This window comes from Nelumbo lutea, chromosome 7, assembly GCF_056320005.1.
Source record: "Nelumbo lutea isolate HS-2025 chromosome 7, American lotus-T2T, whole genome shotgun sequence".
In the NCBI taxonomy this organism is placed as follows: domain Eukaryota; kingdom Viridiplantae; phylum Streptophyta; class Magnoliopsida; order Proteales; family Nelumbonaceae; genus Nelumbo; species Nelumbo lutea.
The window spans coordinates 17,139,400-17,154,113 of NC_142690.1; the positions used below are offsets into that span (position 1 = coordinate 17,139,400).

The 14,714-nt window shown below is 47.5% G+C and overlaps 1 pseudogene; it reads right to left on the bottom strand.

Annotated features, from left to right (window-relative positions):
- Nucleotides 1–12,113: 12,113 nt before the first annotated feature.
- Nucleotides 12,114–13,021, bottom strand: LOC148845376 (17.5 kDa class I heat shock protein-like; annotated as a pseudogene).
- Nucleotides 13,022–14,714: the final 1,693 nt, after the last annotated feature.

Below are 14,714 nucleotides of genomic sequence, written 5' to 3' on the forward strand. Positions count from 1 at the left end.
GTGTAGACCAGATAGCGTAAAGTTCACATACCTTGTTTGTTGGGGGCAGGGGGCTCTTATAATCACTTCGCGCACTCGCTCCAAGGCCCTTGTCAGGTCGGGTATGATTACCCTTGCGTCTGTCAATTCAGCCGTCGTCCTTTCTGCTAGGACAGAACCGTCACTGCCTAACCGTCTCTCTAACTGGAGATGGCGGTGTCAGGTGGCAGTGGCAGGTGGCCATTTAGAATGCGGCTGTCAAGCGTCAGATCCCAAGTCAGGTGCGGTGCCTTCGGGTACGGACTTCCTCAGTGTCAGGCATAGTATGGTTTGTTTGGTTTTTTTGCCCTGAAGGTGATGTAGAGTGGTGAGTGATGCGAAGTCTTGAGTTCGGAGGTATGTATAGGGCAGGTCAGGTCGGCGAGGTGTATCACAAACTGTTACAAGGCTGGCTAGTTCGGCGAGGTGTATCCCGAACTGTTACAAGGCAGGCCAGTTCAGCGAGGTGTATCCCAAACTGTTACAAAGTAGGCCAGTTCCGCGAGGTGTATCCCGAACTGTTACAAGGTAGGCCATTTCGGCGAGGTATGTCCCAAACTGTTGCAAGGCAGGCCAGTTCGGATTACTTTCTGGTTTGGGGCCAAGGGTGAGTTCGGGCCCCTAGTAGGGAGTTCGGTCCGCTGGTTTCTCCCCTTGGTGTTCGCGCCTTAGGCTTGCTTTTGTGCCAAGCTGTTGCTTTTGCCACATGTCGCATAACTATGAGATCGGACCAAATCTTCCCTCATCAATTGCCCCCCACTCCTCGCGCCAAGGGTGTTGCCTTGGTGCGGGGAGTTTTGCGAGGTGGTAAGTGGATTTGTCCCGTCCTTCGAATCTTGACTGCGCGAGTTGCTTTTGCTAGGGTTCTTCGGTTCCGAGAAGGCGAGAAACGTGCCTACTGTTCATAAATGTTGATGGTCGTGACAGAACGCGTTTTAAATTTCCAAAATTCACGCCGCTGGGACGTGACAGCAGGTCATTTAAATTTGAAAAAAGCACGCCACTCCGGACGTGCGCTGGCGGTTGTCAGGGAGACATGCGGCGCGGTCAGTTTCAGAAAGACGTGCATCAGCGCGATGTCGGTTTCAAAAAGGCATACGCTGACATTTCGCTCTTTTCGGAAAGACGTGTGCCAATGACGTCTCGACCTCAGCGGACGTGCGGTCAGCGTGAATGTGGGCCATCGGATCGTCTTTGATCTGCACGGTCGGTTCTTGGTTACTATAGCTATAAATAGTGGGGGGACCCCAGTCGATTTGTCACTTCTGCGATTTGTCTGTTGAGCTCGCGTCCAACTTTTCAGCTCGCGTCCAAGTTTTTTCAGCTCGCGTCTAGGCTGGTTACATAGCCTCCAAGGTTTTTTGGCTTGTTCCCATCTCCAGAGTCTTCAAAACTTTCTTCCGGTGAGTACCTTTCTGAATCCACCTCTTTTCCTCAATGTCTAGCTTTGATAGCTCAGACGACTCTTCAAGTAGGATTGACGTAGGTTCTACAAACCGAGTCGTATCCCCCGACTGCCTTAGTGATCCTGAGGTGGAACTCGAGGACGACTATGAACCCATAGGCCGAGCCACTTCAGGCAGTTTGGCGTCTACCTCTCGCCGAGGTCGGATGCTAGACAGGTTTGGTCCCTCGACCATGACGCCCAAGGGGCTTCAATCTATACTCATGTCTTACAATCTGCCTGGGGGTATACATATTTCATTCCTTCGGGTAGCTTTCCTTGGGAACACGGTCCTGATGAGATCGTGATTTTTCGAGAGCAGCTTGCTGCGGGGTTGCGACTTCCTTTTCACCCCCTTCTCGTCGAAATCATAAACCACTTCGGTGTCACCATTGGCCAGCTTCATCCGAACTCTATTTAGAACTTGGTGGGGACAGTCTCCCTTTTTTGCGAGCAGAATTTCCCTTTAGACTTGGAGATATTCTCCTCCATCTTGATGCTCAAGAGACAGGCAGGTTCTCTTCCTGGGGGAAGATAGGCGTATTACCTTTCTCCTCGCCCGGGCTTTAAGCTTCTGCGCGATCTTCCTAATAAGGTCCAGGCGTGGAAGCGGGACTACTTCGGTGTGCAAAGTGCACAAGGATGGCCCTTTCAGACTGGGTGGGGTGAGGCCGCTCCTGATTCAGGTGTTACTCTCGACAAAGAGACAGTGAAGGGCCTCCGGCAATGGGCACGACAAGGTTTAAAGTGCCATCAGTTCTTAACGGAGGCCAAACTTATTGCGGCCGACCTGAGTTCGGGTAGGTTTCTAGTTCTGCGGTTTCTTGCTTGCTTTGTTCCCTCATTTTTTCTGATGTCAAACTCGTTTCTGCAGGTGTGATGGATGCGGAGAGAACTCGTGGGGGGCGTCTGTTCCAAGGCATGAAGAGGAGGAAGCGGCGTCGCCAAGCGAACTCGTACCGAGCTACCCCCGGATGAAGAGCCTCAAGTTTCAAGCCACACGCCGGAGGATCTGCCCAGGGAGCCCGAGGTGACTCCACTGATGCATGAAGCTTTCGGGGCGCCTTACGCTGAGACTCGTTATACGGGCGCTCCTGCCTACTCCAGTGCTCCTGCTCACTCTGGGTCCGCTCATACGCGGGCTGGGCCCTCGGATTCGGGAGCACAAGGGGAGTTCAGGAGCGTGTTGACGCTGAACTACGCTCTTCAGAAGAGTAGGGAGGCTACTTTCCCCGAGGAGGTCGCTGCGTGGACCGATCTTCCTTTGAACCAGGTCGCCTGCCGCGCCGTAACACATGCTATGGTGGTAAGTCAGATTTCGTTTGCCTTTTTCATTTTCTATCGCTTTTGCTGTTATTGCTCACTTGTTTCTTTCAGTAGGTGAATTCTTCAATTCACGCCTTAGCAGCCCAAGTGGAGAGGAGATCGCGACAGGCGCGAGCTGCTGAGGCTGCCGCCCAAGCTGCTGAAGAGGCTTTCCGTGCCACATAGGTGAATACCTGAGCTGCTGAGGCGGCCGCTTATGCTGTAGAGGAGGTTGCTCGCGTCGCAATGGCCAAGCAGGCAAGGTCTCAACGTGATGTCGAGGCCATGGGGGTAGTCGTCAAGCACATGGCGGACTTGAAGTTGGACTTGCAGCATCAAGTCGAATATCTTCAGGAGGACATCAGGGAGAACATGCGGATTTTTCCCAAGGCATTGAAGACGCCAAGAAGAAGGTCGTTGAAGACTATATTGCCTCTCCGCGTTTTGACGATCTGATGGTGGATTCTTACAGAAGGGGGTTCAAGCTGAGCTGGTGGATGATCCGGAACACGTACCCCAACCTCGATGTTAGTGCCATATCCACTTCACGTATAACTCAGGAGATGGCCAATGCTGCCGATGGCGAGCCGGACTCTGAAGGAGAGGCAGGGCCTTCGGGTGTTGTTGAAGTGCCTTCTGATGGCGAAGAAGTAGCTCCGGGCATGTAAAGATAATCTTTTATTCTTTTCTTTTCTTTTTTTTTTTTTTGAAGTGCCTTCTGATGGCCAATGTACTCCTGTTTCTTGCAACAGAATAGATAATCTTTTTGCCCAAGTGTTCCTTTTTCCCGAACTGATTCTTTGTCGAACTGATAATATGCCACTTTCTTGTCCGGGTTATTGTACTTCCACGACTTGTTTTGCTGCTAAGGGTTTTGCAGCGAACTGATTTTTCGCCAAGCTGATAATATGCCCGACTTTTCTTTGCTTGTTTACGCCGAGGTTCCTCTTGGCTCTGCATCGTGGCCCATAGGACTTTATAGCGATTTCGTCCACTTCGCTTGGCAGTTTATAGGTAGTATTGCTTTAAGTTCACGATGTTCCACACTCGAGGTACTTGTTTGCCTTCTAAGGTTTCGAGCTCATATTCCCCTCCGAGTGCTCTCTTTACTTTATAGGGCCCTTCCCAGTTTGATCCAAGTTTGCCCACGCCGGGTTCGGACACCATAATCTTACGAAGGACCAGGTCGCCGACTCGGAAGCTTCGTTGCTTTACTCTGGCATTGTAGTAGCGAGCTACCTGCTACTGGTAGGCCGCTGTCCGGATGTGCGCGAGGTCCCTTACCTCGTCCAGTAGGTCAAGGTTGGTACGTAACTCATCTCCGTTTGTCTGATCGTCGTATGTTTCTAGTCGCAATGTTGGTACTTCGATTTCCGCCGGGATCACTGCTTCAGTGTCATATGTGAGGTTGAAGAGGGTTTCTCCCATGGCGGTTTTTTCTGTAGTTTGGTGAGCCCACAAGACACTTGGTAGCTCTTCAGCCCACAATCCCTTAGCTCGATCTAGACGTGCTTTCAGTCCGCGCAGGATGGCTCTGTTCATTACTTCCGTCTGACCATTTGCCTGCGGGTGCGCGACTGATGTGAAGTTTTGCCGAATCCCCATGTTCTGGCACCACTCTTGGAACTTGATATCCTCGAACTGCTTGCCATTGTCGGAAATTAGTACCCGAGGTAACCTGAAACGACATATTATGTTCTTCCAAAAGAAGTTCTGTATGTTTCAGGCCGTAACAGTTGCCAGAGGTTCGGCTTCTATCCACTTCTAGAAGTAATCTACTGCCACAACTAGGAATTTTCTTCCACCTGTTGCTGGCGGGAATGGCCCCAGGAGGTCAATGCCCCATTGTGCAAAGGGCCACGGGCTGGCGAGGTATTTGAGGTCGGAAGCAGGCTGATGGTGGATATTGGCGTGCTTCTGACACTTGTCGCATTTTCTGACGAGCTCAACAACTTCTGCCTTCATCGTTGGCTAGTAGTATCCTTGTCGAAGTGCTTTTTGGGCGAGTGATCTGCCCCCCAAGTGTCCGCCGCACAGGCTTTCATGAGTGTCGCGAAGTACAAACTCGGCTTCGGCAGGTCGCAGGCAACGCAAGTAGGGGAGCATGTAGGACTGTCGGTATAACCGTTCGTTTATTATGACGTATTTGGCTGCCTGGCGCTGCACCCTCTTGGCCGCATTGCGTTCTGCAGGGAGGGTTCCGTCTATCAAGAAGCTCGCGAGTGGGTCGATCCAGCTCGGCTCTGCTTCGAGGACGGGAGCGACCTCCTCTGCCCCCCCCCCCCGAGAATACTAGGCCAAGGTAAATCCTCTATGTACACGGTTCTCATGTTGTTGTGACTTGTGCTGGCTAACCGGGACAGAGCGTCAGCCTCAGTGTTCTCTGACCTTGGGATTTGCCTGATGAAATGTGACTGGAAGTTGAGCAGGGCCTCTTTTACTTTCGCCAAATATGCGATCATGGAGAGCTCGCGTGCTTCATACTCGCTTGTAACTTGGTTGACCACGAGTTGAGAATCGCTGCAGATGACCAAGTGCTTTGCCTTTACCTTTCGCGCTAGGTTCAACCCAGCTATCAGTGCTTCATACTCTGCCTCATTGTTGGATGTCGCGAAATCAAAGCGTAGTGCGTATTCTAATTTTGTGCCTTGCGGGCCGCATAAGACTATTCGAGCCCCACTGCCTTGCTGGTTCGAGGAACCATCCACGTGAAGGATCCAGGGCTCCTCATCCCTGTTCGCGTTTCGCCTGACCAGGAGAGATGCCACACTGGCTGCTACTTCACGGGGTTCAGACTCTATTGGCTCGGGAGCTCTGGGTTCGCTCGAACTGGGGATCTCGGGCTCAACCTATAGGGCTTCGTGGTTGAAAGTGCACTCGGCGATAAAATCTGCCAAAACTTGGGCCTTAATTGCGGTCTGTGGTTTGTACTGGAGATCGTACTCGCTGAGTTCGATGGCCCACTTTGTCAGCCTATCATAGACCTCGGGCTTCAGCAAGACTTGTCTTAGGGGTTTGTCGGTTAAGACGACGACGGTGTGAGCTTGGAAGTACGAGCGGAGTTTCTGAGCTGATATCACCAGTGCGTAGGCAATTTTTTTCTATCGGTGGGTACCTTGTTTCTGATCCCTACAGAATTTTACTAACATAATAGACGGGCCACTGGACCTGATCTACTTGTTTTACTAATACCGAACTTACCACTTTGTCACTTGCCGAGAGGTACAGTTCTAAGACCTCGCCCTCCTCGGGTCTGGCTAAGGTTGGTACGGTGGCGAGGTAAGTCTTTAGCTCATCGAACGCGAGCTGGCAATCTCGGGTCCATTTGAACCCTTTTCCTTTGATTGCCTTGAAGAAAGGTAGGCAGCGGTCTGTCGACTTCGACATGAAGCGGCTCAGAGCGGCTATACGGCCGTTTAGCCTTTGAACTTCTTTTACTTTCTGAGGTGGTCTCATGTCAAGGATGGCCTTTATTTTGTCCGGGTTGGCCTCAATACCACGCCGGTTGATAATGTACCTTAGAAACTTACCCGAGGTGACACCGAAGACACACTTATTTGGGTTTAGTCTCATGTTATATTGACGCAGAATTTGGAAGACAGAATCCAAGTCTTTTATTAATTCTCGCGAAAATTGTGTTTTGACGACCATGTCGTCTACATAACATTCAATTTTTGTGCCAATTAAAGGCCGAAAAAGTTTATTTACAAGTCTTTGGAAGGTCGCACCAGCATTCTTTAGCCCAAAGGGCATGACCTTGTAACAGTACAGGCCGAACTCGGTAATGAAGCTGGTTTTTTCTTGGTCGGACTGGTCCATCTTAATCTGGTTGTAGCCTGAGTAGGCGTCCAGGAAGCTTAGCAGCTCGTGTCTCGAGGTCGCGTCCACCAGGCGGTCAATTCGTGGCAGGGGGAAGCAGTCTTTTGGGCAAGCTCGGTTCAGGTCGGTGTAGTCGATGCACATGCGCCACTTGCCGTTGGCTTTCTTCACTAGCACTGGGTTGGCTACCCAGCTCGGGTAATGAACTTCCCTTATGAAGTCCGCTGCGATGAGCTTTTTGACTTCTTCATTGACCGCCCTCCAGCGCTCCGGGGCTAAGTTGCGTTTCTTCTGTCTAATGGGTCTGACTACAGGGTCAGTGTTAAGCTTGTGAGTTATAAGGCCGGGGTTAATACTGAGCATATCTGCCGCGAACCATGCAAAAATGTCTAAATTTTGGAGTAAAAAACTCACCAGTTCAGTTCGCAAAGGCTCGTTGATGGAGGCACCGATCTGTAGTGTTCGCACCGGATCTGTAGCCAAGGCCGGGACTGCGATTGTTTCCTCAGTGGGCGAAGCTCGTTCCTCGCCCTGCTCCGCAAGTCGCTCTAGTTTGAGATCGTCAGTTGCCTTGGTTTTTCCCTTCAGGGCGGCAACATAGCATTTGCAGGACTCAAGTTGGTCGCCCTGCGCTACCCCCACACCGAAGTCCATGGGGAACTTCATTTCCAGATAATAGGTGGAGACCACTGCACGCAGAATATGCGTAATTGGTCGCCCTATTATGGCGTTGTATGGGGAGGGGTTCGCGACCACCAAGAAATCATGGTTGAGTCTTACCGCGCACGGTCATGTGCCGACTTCCACAGGTACTGTTATTTTTCCCAAGGGCTTGACTTCATCTCCGCTGAAGCCTACCAGAGGAGGTGTGAGCGGGTTTCAAATCGCTTTTCTGCAATTGCAATTGGTCGAATGCCGATTTGAATAGTATGTCCACTGAACTGCCTGAGTCTACCAGTATGCGCCGGACTTCGAAGTCGTTGATCCTTAGCTTTATGACGAGCGCGTCGTCATGGGGGTAGTGAACACCTCGCGCGTCTTCTGTAAAAAAGATCGGTTCTTCCTTCTTCGGCCTCTTGGGAGGGTTCTGCTCCTCTCGGGCTGCTTCGCGAACTGACGTCCTTGCTGCCGCCGAACTGCATCCTACCACCACCGAACTGCCCACTATCACGTGGATGGTTCCCTGGACTGGCCTTTCTTCTGCGGGAGGTCGCTACAAGGCTTCGGCCGGTCTGTTGCTCGGCTCGGGGGCATCCTTCCCGTGTTCCCTTTGCCGACCTGCTTTATTACTATTGTCATAATGTACAAAATTTCTCAAGTACCCGCGACGGATGAGTCCTTCTATCTCGTCGCGAAGATTATTACATTGTGGCCACTTTAAGTACGGGGCGTCCTTGATCGTCATCAGGATCTCGGTCCGCCTTGTGTTCAATGGCGTGTAATCCGTACGAACTGCTAAGGGAGCTCGGGACGGCTGGCTTGGCTTCGCCTCTCGGTTATGGCCTCTTCTATCGCCGGGGTTGGAGGGCTGCTCGCCTTCCCTTTTTCTTTTTTCAACCCCGCCTTCGTTTCTTTGGTTGATCTCTTCCTCTATTCTCATAAACTTGTCTGCGAGCTTGAGGAAGTCGGCCACAGTTGCTGGCTGGCTGGCCACCATGTGCCATTTGAACTCTTTGTGCGTCACCCCTCTTTTGGCCGCGACGAGCTGTACCGCGGGGTCTAACCGAGGGATCTGCAAACATGCTTCATTGAACCGTTTGATGTAGCTCCAGATGGGTTCTCCCTCTCTTTGGATTACCCCAAAGATACTTTCCTCAGTTTTGGGACACTTTTTGCTGGTAACAAAGTGCGCAGTGAAGATTTGCACGAACTGGGGCCAGCTTCTTATTGACCCGGAAGCTAGGTTCTGGTACCAAGTGCGGACCACCCCTCTGAATGTGGTGGTGAAGGCCACACACATGCATTACTCGCTTGCCCTAGCGAGGTGCATTTGCGACTGAAATGCATCGACGTGGTCGTTGGGGTCAAAGGACCCATCATACTTATCCAGAGAAGGGAGATTGAAATCTCTAGGCAAGGGGACTGCCAAAAGTTCTACTGAAAGGGAGGAAGGAACTGAGAGAATGGGGATGATTTTTACCTTGCCCGAGCTCGTTTCTTCCTTGCCTCTGAGCTCGGGTAGCACACGGGTAGCAGTTCGGCGACTTCGCCGATGACTTCTTTGAGTGGGCCTGGTACTGGCGCTGCTTGCCTCCGTGTTGCCGAACTCGATCGGCCCGGATTGCTAGCCTGCTGCCAAGAAGCTGAAGCGGTTCTCCATGAGTGGGAACTCGGGCTTGGAGCGCCGAGGTGACTTTGTTGGCGAGGTTCTTGACCCACCCGCGGGCTGCGAGGCGGGGGTGATCTTTCTTTGCTTTCGGCCCGGGGATGAGGCCTGACTGTTAGGGGGTTCTGTGGTCGGGAAGCCTCTCCTTGGTGAGGTCGTCCACCTTGAGGGGAGGCCTTGATCGGCTTTGAAACAGGGTGTCGGGGGGGAGTGGCTGGTTCAAGGGTAGCTGAGGGAATTGTTGTTGATAATGGTGTTGGGAGAGGTGGTGCAACACCTGGTGTTGCTGGAGTTGGTGCTACTGGAATTGCTGCATTTGGGCCTGCATTGCCCGCATGCATTGCATCAGATCATCTATCTGGTTTTGGCGGGCTGCCAGTGGGATGGCAGTTGGTTCCGCGAAGTTCGTTTCGATGGGGAGTGGAAGAGGGATGTTCAGCGAGGGAGTGTTTAGAGGTGCCACCGCATGTGGCACATTCAAACTTGGGATCCCATCCACTAAAAGGGGGATTGTGAACTGCCCAATGCACACCGCCGGAACATGAAGTTGCTCTCCAGTAGTGGTTGTTTCGGTCCTACGTCCGGCACTGCTAGAGGAGGCCATTTCGGTGTTGGAGTGGGTGTTGGAGTTTTTGAAAGAAGGGTAGGTAAAAGAGATTTAGAGGGAGGCTTCTAGACGCATTCCCACAGACGGCGCCAATTGATGGAGCGCAATCCGGCTGGTCTTAGCTGTCAAGGAACTCGCCTCTGAGTTGGAGCGTCGGGGAGCCTGAAACGGGAAAGATGAGAGAACTCCGGGGGAATCCGGTGTGACAACTTCGAAGCTCAAGTCAGTAATCTCTCAAAGGCAAAGTGTAGACCAGATAGCGCAAAGTTTACATACCTTGTTTGTTGGGGGCAGGGGGCTCTTATAATCACTTCGCGCACTCGCTCCGAGGCCCTTGTCAGGTCGGGTATGATTACCCTTGCGTCTGTCAATTCGGTCGTCGTCCTTTCTACTGGGACAGAACCGTCACTGCCTAACCGTCTCTCTAACTGGAGATGGCGGTGTCAGGTGGCAGTGGCAAGTGGTCGTTTAGAGTGCGGCCGTCAAGTGTCAGATCCAAAGTCAGGTGTGGTGCCTTCGGGTATGGACTTCCTCAGTGTCAGGCATAGTCCGGTTTGTTTGGTTTTGGTGCCCTGAAGGTGATGTGGAGTGGTGAGCGAGGCGAAGTCTTAAGTTCGGAGGTATGTATAGGGCAGGTTAGTTCAGCGAGGTGTATCCCGAGCTATTACAAGGCTGGCCAGTTCGGTGAGGTGTATCCCGAACTATTACAAGGTAGGCCAGTTACAAGGTAGGCCAGTTCGGCGAGGTGTATCCCGAACTATTACAAGGTAGGCCAGTTCGGTGAGGTATGTCCCGAACTGTTGCAAGGCAGACCAGTTCGGATTACTTTCTGGTTTGGGGCCAAGGGTGAGTTCGGACCCCTAATAGGGAGTTCGGTCCACTGGTTTCTCCCATTGGTGTTCACGCCTTAGGCTTGTTTTTATGCCGAGCTGTTGCTTTTGCCACGTATCGCATAACTATGAGATCGGGAAAAATGTTGCTTCATCAAAAATCATGGTAGAGAGGAGGATAAAAAACAGCTGGGATCGATCTCTCGATCTCACCATGGTGGCAACGAGTAGTCGAAGAACAGAAGTATGAGCGGCAAATTGACTTCAGTTCTGAAATTAGGAGAGAGAGAACGCGGGTGTGGACTGAGGAGGGAAGTGGAGAAATAGAGTGACACAAAGAAAGGTAGAGATGAGAGGGAGAGCGGGAAGACAGAGGAGAAAAGTGACACGCGTTATGCGTGCAAAATGGAGGACAGAGAAGTTGATCATAGCACTTGTCTCTCATGCATTGTTCATACGTGCAATTCATCGACCGATCACCCTTCGGTTATATATAAGATAAAATAACACTATCTGGCTAATGGGTGATTCTGGGCACTGAATGGGCGTGTTAAGATAGGCTTACTGGGCCAGCCCCAGCCTGCCCAACATCCAGAAAAACAGTAATTCTACGATATTCACATTTTTTTCTTTTTTTGCTTATTAGAGTATTTCTTTTTTTTTTTTTTTTGAAAAATTAGAGCGTTAAAATAAGTTCAAAATGCACCTACCATTTGGAAACAACTATATCTTCAACATGCAGATTACGGAACTGTGTTATAATATCAGTCCAAACTCTAAACAATGTTCTCAGTTACACACAACTGTTTGTCCGATTTCCAAATGTTTTTGACAAATAAGTATTCAGAAATTCCTCATCTAGCTTCTTTTATTTCACCATAAACGTGAGTCACCAACCACGAAGATAAGTTTTTGTGGAGTTACCAAATAAATCTGGCAAATGCAGATAGATCCCATTGACAGTTCTTGTGGATCCCCCAGTCATGAAGCATCAGTTCCAGCTTTTATATCAGAGCACAGACAGAGCAATTGAGGTGCTTCAGGGTTCCAGGGAGCCCTTTATTCTGATGATGATCTCATTCATTCCCTCCGATTCGATTTAAGCTCTTCCCATTCCTTATTTCCTGTAATTTGTATTCTTGCTTAATTGGTCATTGTTATTGTTTTAAGTGGAGATATAAAGCTAATTGTTTATTGCTATTGCATATAGACTAAAATACCAGATTCTGAAGAGCTCCAATTACTCAAAAATCAGTAAGGAGATTAAGTGTTGATTAGAAATTGACAACAAAACCTCCATATTGAACCCTTGTTCGTAGGTGGGTTTAAAGTTGGCGAATTGAAAGGGGACTATTTTACTGAAATTTCTATATGGCTTAAATATCTGCAGTATATTTACAGAGATGTGTCCACAATTGGAGGGCGTTTAACAACAAACTTGAGTGAATATGTAATTTTATAATGATGTATGTATTGTTGAGCTAAAGCACTGTAAATTTGTTCTAATCTTCAAACATCTCTCTTTCTATAATGATGTTGAGTTATAAATTCGGCATGGAATGCACTCTTCTTTGTGGTTATCGAAGGCAACAAGATTGGAAATATTTTCTTCATTGATTCAGAAAACCGATTAAAACTTTGGCCATACATTAAAGATCGAACGCCAATTCCTGAAGTGAACAACTTTTGAAGGCCAGTGGATTGTGAAAAGCCATGTCCACCATATGATATGAAGGATGGAAAAGCTACTGGAGATATCAAACCTAAGGTATAACTTTTGTCATCTAATGATCTGATCTTTCTCAAGAACATTCCATAAACAAAAAAATTTACACTGGTTGTCGTTGATGTTTCTCTGTTATTGTTATTCAATATCAATTACATATCTCGCAAAGACCATATCATTCCATCTCGTACATGTTAATTAACAACGCATTCATCGTCAGCAAATAGGAGGATTACAGTATTTACTCTAACCAGAGATTTCAATAGCCTTGACCTCCGGCTTTTTCACCTCTTCCTTGGGGACAGTTACGGTAAGAACCCCATTCTCCATCGCAGCCTTCACCTGATCCACCCTGGCATTCTCCGGCAACCTGAACTGGCGGAGGAACTTGCCGCTGCTGCGCTCCTCCCAATGCCACTTATCGTTATTCTCTTCGTGTTCTCTGTTGCGCTCTCCACTGATTTGTAGAATTCTACCTTCTTCCAATTCGACCTTCACTTCTTCCTTTTCGAGACCAGGAAAGTCGGCTTCGAAGACATGGGTTCTGAGGTCTCCTTCCAATCGATGCGGGCATTGATAAATTCTTCCGTTTCGGTTGAGAGCCGAGGGTTGCTGAGAACACCACCGGTGAAGGTGAAATCATGGAATGGATCCCACAAATCCATAGAAAAGGGATCGAAGATATTGCTTCGTCGGCCACCGAAGATGCTGGGAATGATCGACATATCTTTGATTCGTTATAGGTTTTTGTTTGAAGCGGAAGCAGAATGAATAGTCAACAGGAGAAATGTGGAAATAGCAATGAGAAGAAATTAGTGGAAATCTTTGAGCTTGTTCGACTTCGAACTTCGAAATGTTTACGTGCAGAGACGGTGGGACGCATTCGGTATTTATAGGTAAGAAGAGGAAGAGTCTGGTACTTTCGTGGACTTCTCTATGTTTTGACATTTTTAATAAGATCATTCTAGCCTTTTCTCGAATCATCATCTATGACCATGACTTTAATTCTAGCATTTTGTTCGGCTGGTCCCCTTGATTTAACGCAAAGCTCTCATTCATATTAGGCCCAGTTGGCCAAACACCATCCACAGAACTCTTTTTCTTTTGATGTTTATCCCACTGAGATGCCAGTGGTTCAGGACTTTGTAGATGTAAATGTTGTTTAATATAGAATTTTTATCTGGCAAAAAAAAATTGTAAGCTGTCAATTGGCACTATTTTTTTTTTTAATTTGTTTCCAATTTTTATTTATCTTTTAAATTATCTCTAACTCTTATTTGTCTCTTAAATTATCTTTAATTTAGTAGAAAAATTATCTCCTAAACTATTTCTAATTCTTATTTATCCCCTCTTTCACTTTTTATTATATTTATCTAAAGAAAGTGTCAATTAAAAAATTTCATAATTATTTAAATATTATAATAAAATTATATACTAACTTTAAATATTTATTCAAAATACAAAAATTAATTATATATAATAGATTTAATAATATTCGTATTACTAATAATTCTATATTTTTACAAAATTCATCATGAAATTATGTAGTAACAATATAAATTATAATTTTACAAATTATTCAATTTAAATGCTATTCAAATAATAGAAATTTAACATTAAAAAATAAAATATTATTTAAATATTTCAATAATTAAGTATCTTAAATAATAAAACATTAAAAATAACTAAATAATTATATGACAAAATATTTAACATTACATAATAAAATTCAAATGATCAAATATTTTAAATATTTTACATATTATTTAGGGTAGAATACAAAAAACCTCCCTTGAGTTTTCTGACGATCATAAAAACCTCCTTTATAGTTTCAATTTAACAAAAACCTTGCCTAAACTTTTTAAAAAATATGCAACTACCTCCCTTTTTAAACGGAAAAGCCAACTTAATGTATTTGTTTTTTAAAATACCTATTTTGCCCTTACATTTATTAAAATACTATCAACACCATTCACATCTTTGTCTCCGTCTCCGTTCTTTGCAGCAGCTCCAACTCCTTCGATTTTAGATAGGATCCTTCTTCGCAGATGGCGACGGCATCAACCTTGCTTATTCCCTCTTCGTGCAAACATCGCCCTCACTATTGTCGCCTTAGACTGCTTCCGCCTTCTCAGACCGACCTTGTAATTCCTAGTTCCAGCTCCTTTGCCTCCTACTCGGCGAGAAATAAATGGCATCAATAACATGGTCGTGGGTTCTCCTCCGCCCACATCATCTTTGTTAGCTACTAATTTGGCTTCTCCTTTCTATGATGGTGGTACCGATCTGATTGATGAGCTTTAGCTCCAAGACCATCTGTGTCATTCCTCAACAATGCTTCCCCCATACATGGATGCCCCTCCTAGTCACCTCGTGATCTCTATCGTATGGTATGTATTCTTCATCCTCGCCCTTTCTTGTATGCTTATGACAAACTGTTTAAGTGCACCTCCATTAAAGAGATGGCTTCCATCCTCACGACTGCAGCAAAGGAGGTTGGTCCAGCTATACAACAACAGGCGCTTATGTTGATGGATTCTGCAGCCATTAATATACGCCATCTTCTGAAGCTTGGTGTTAAGGCTTGTGGTTGCAATGGTTTGTCTTATGTTCTCAATTAAGTAGGTCTGAACTTCTTT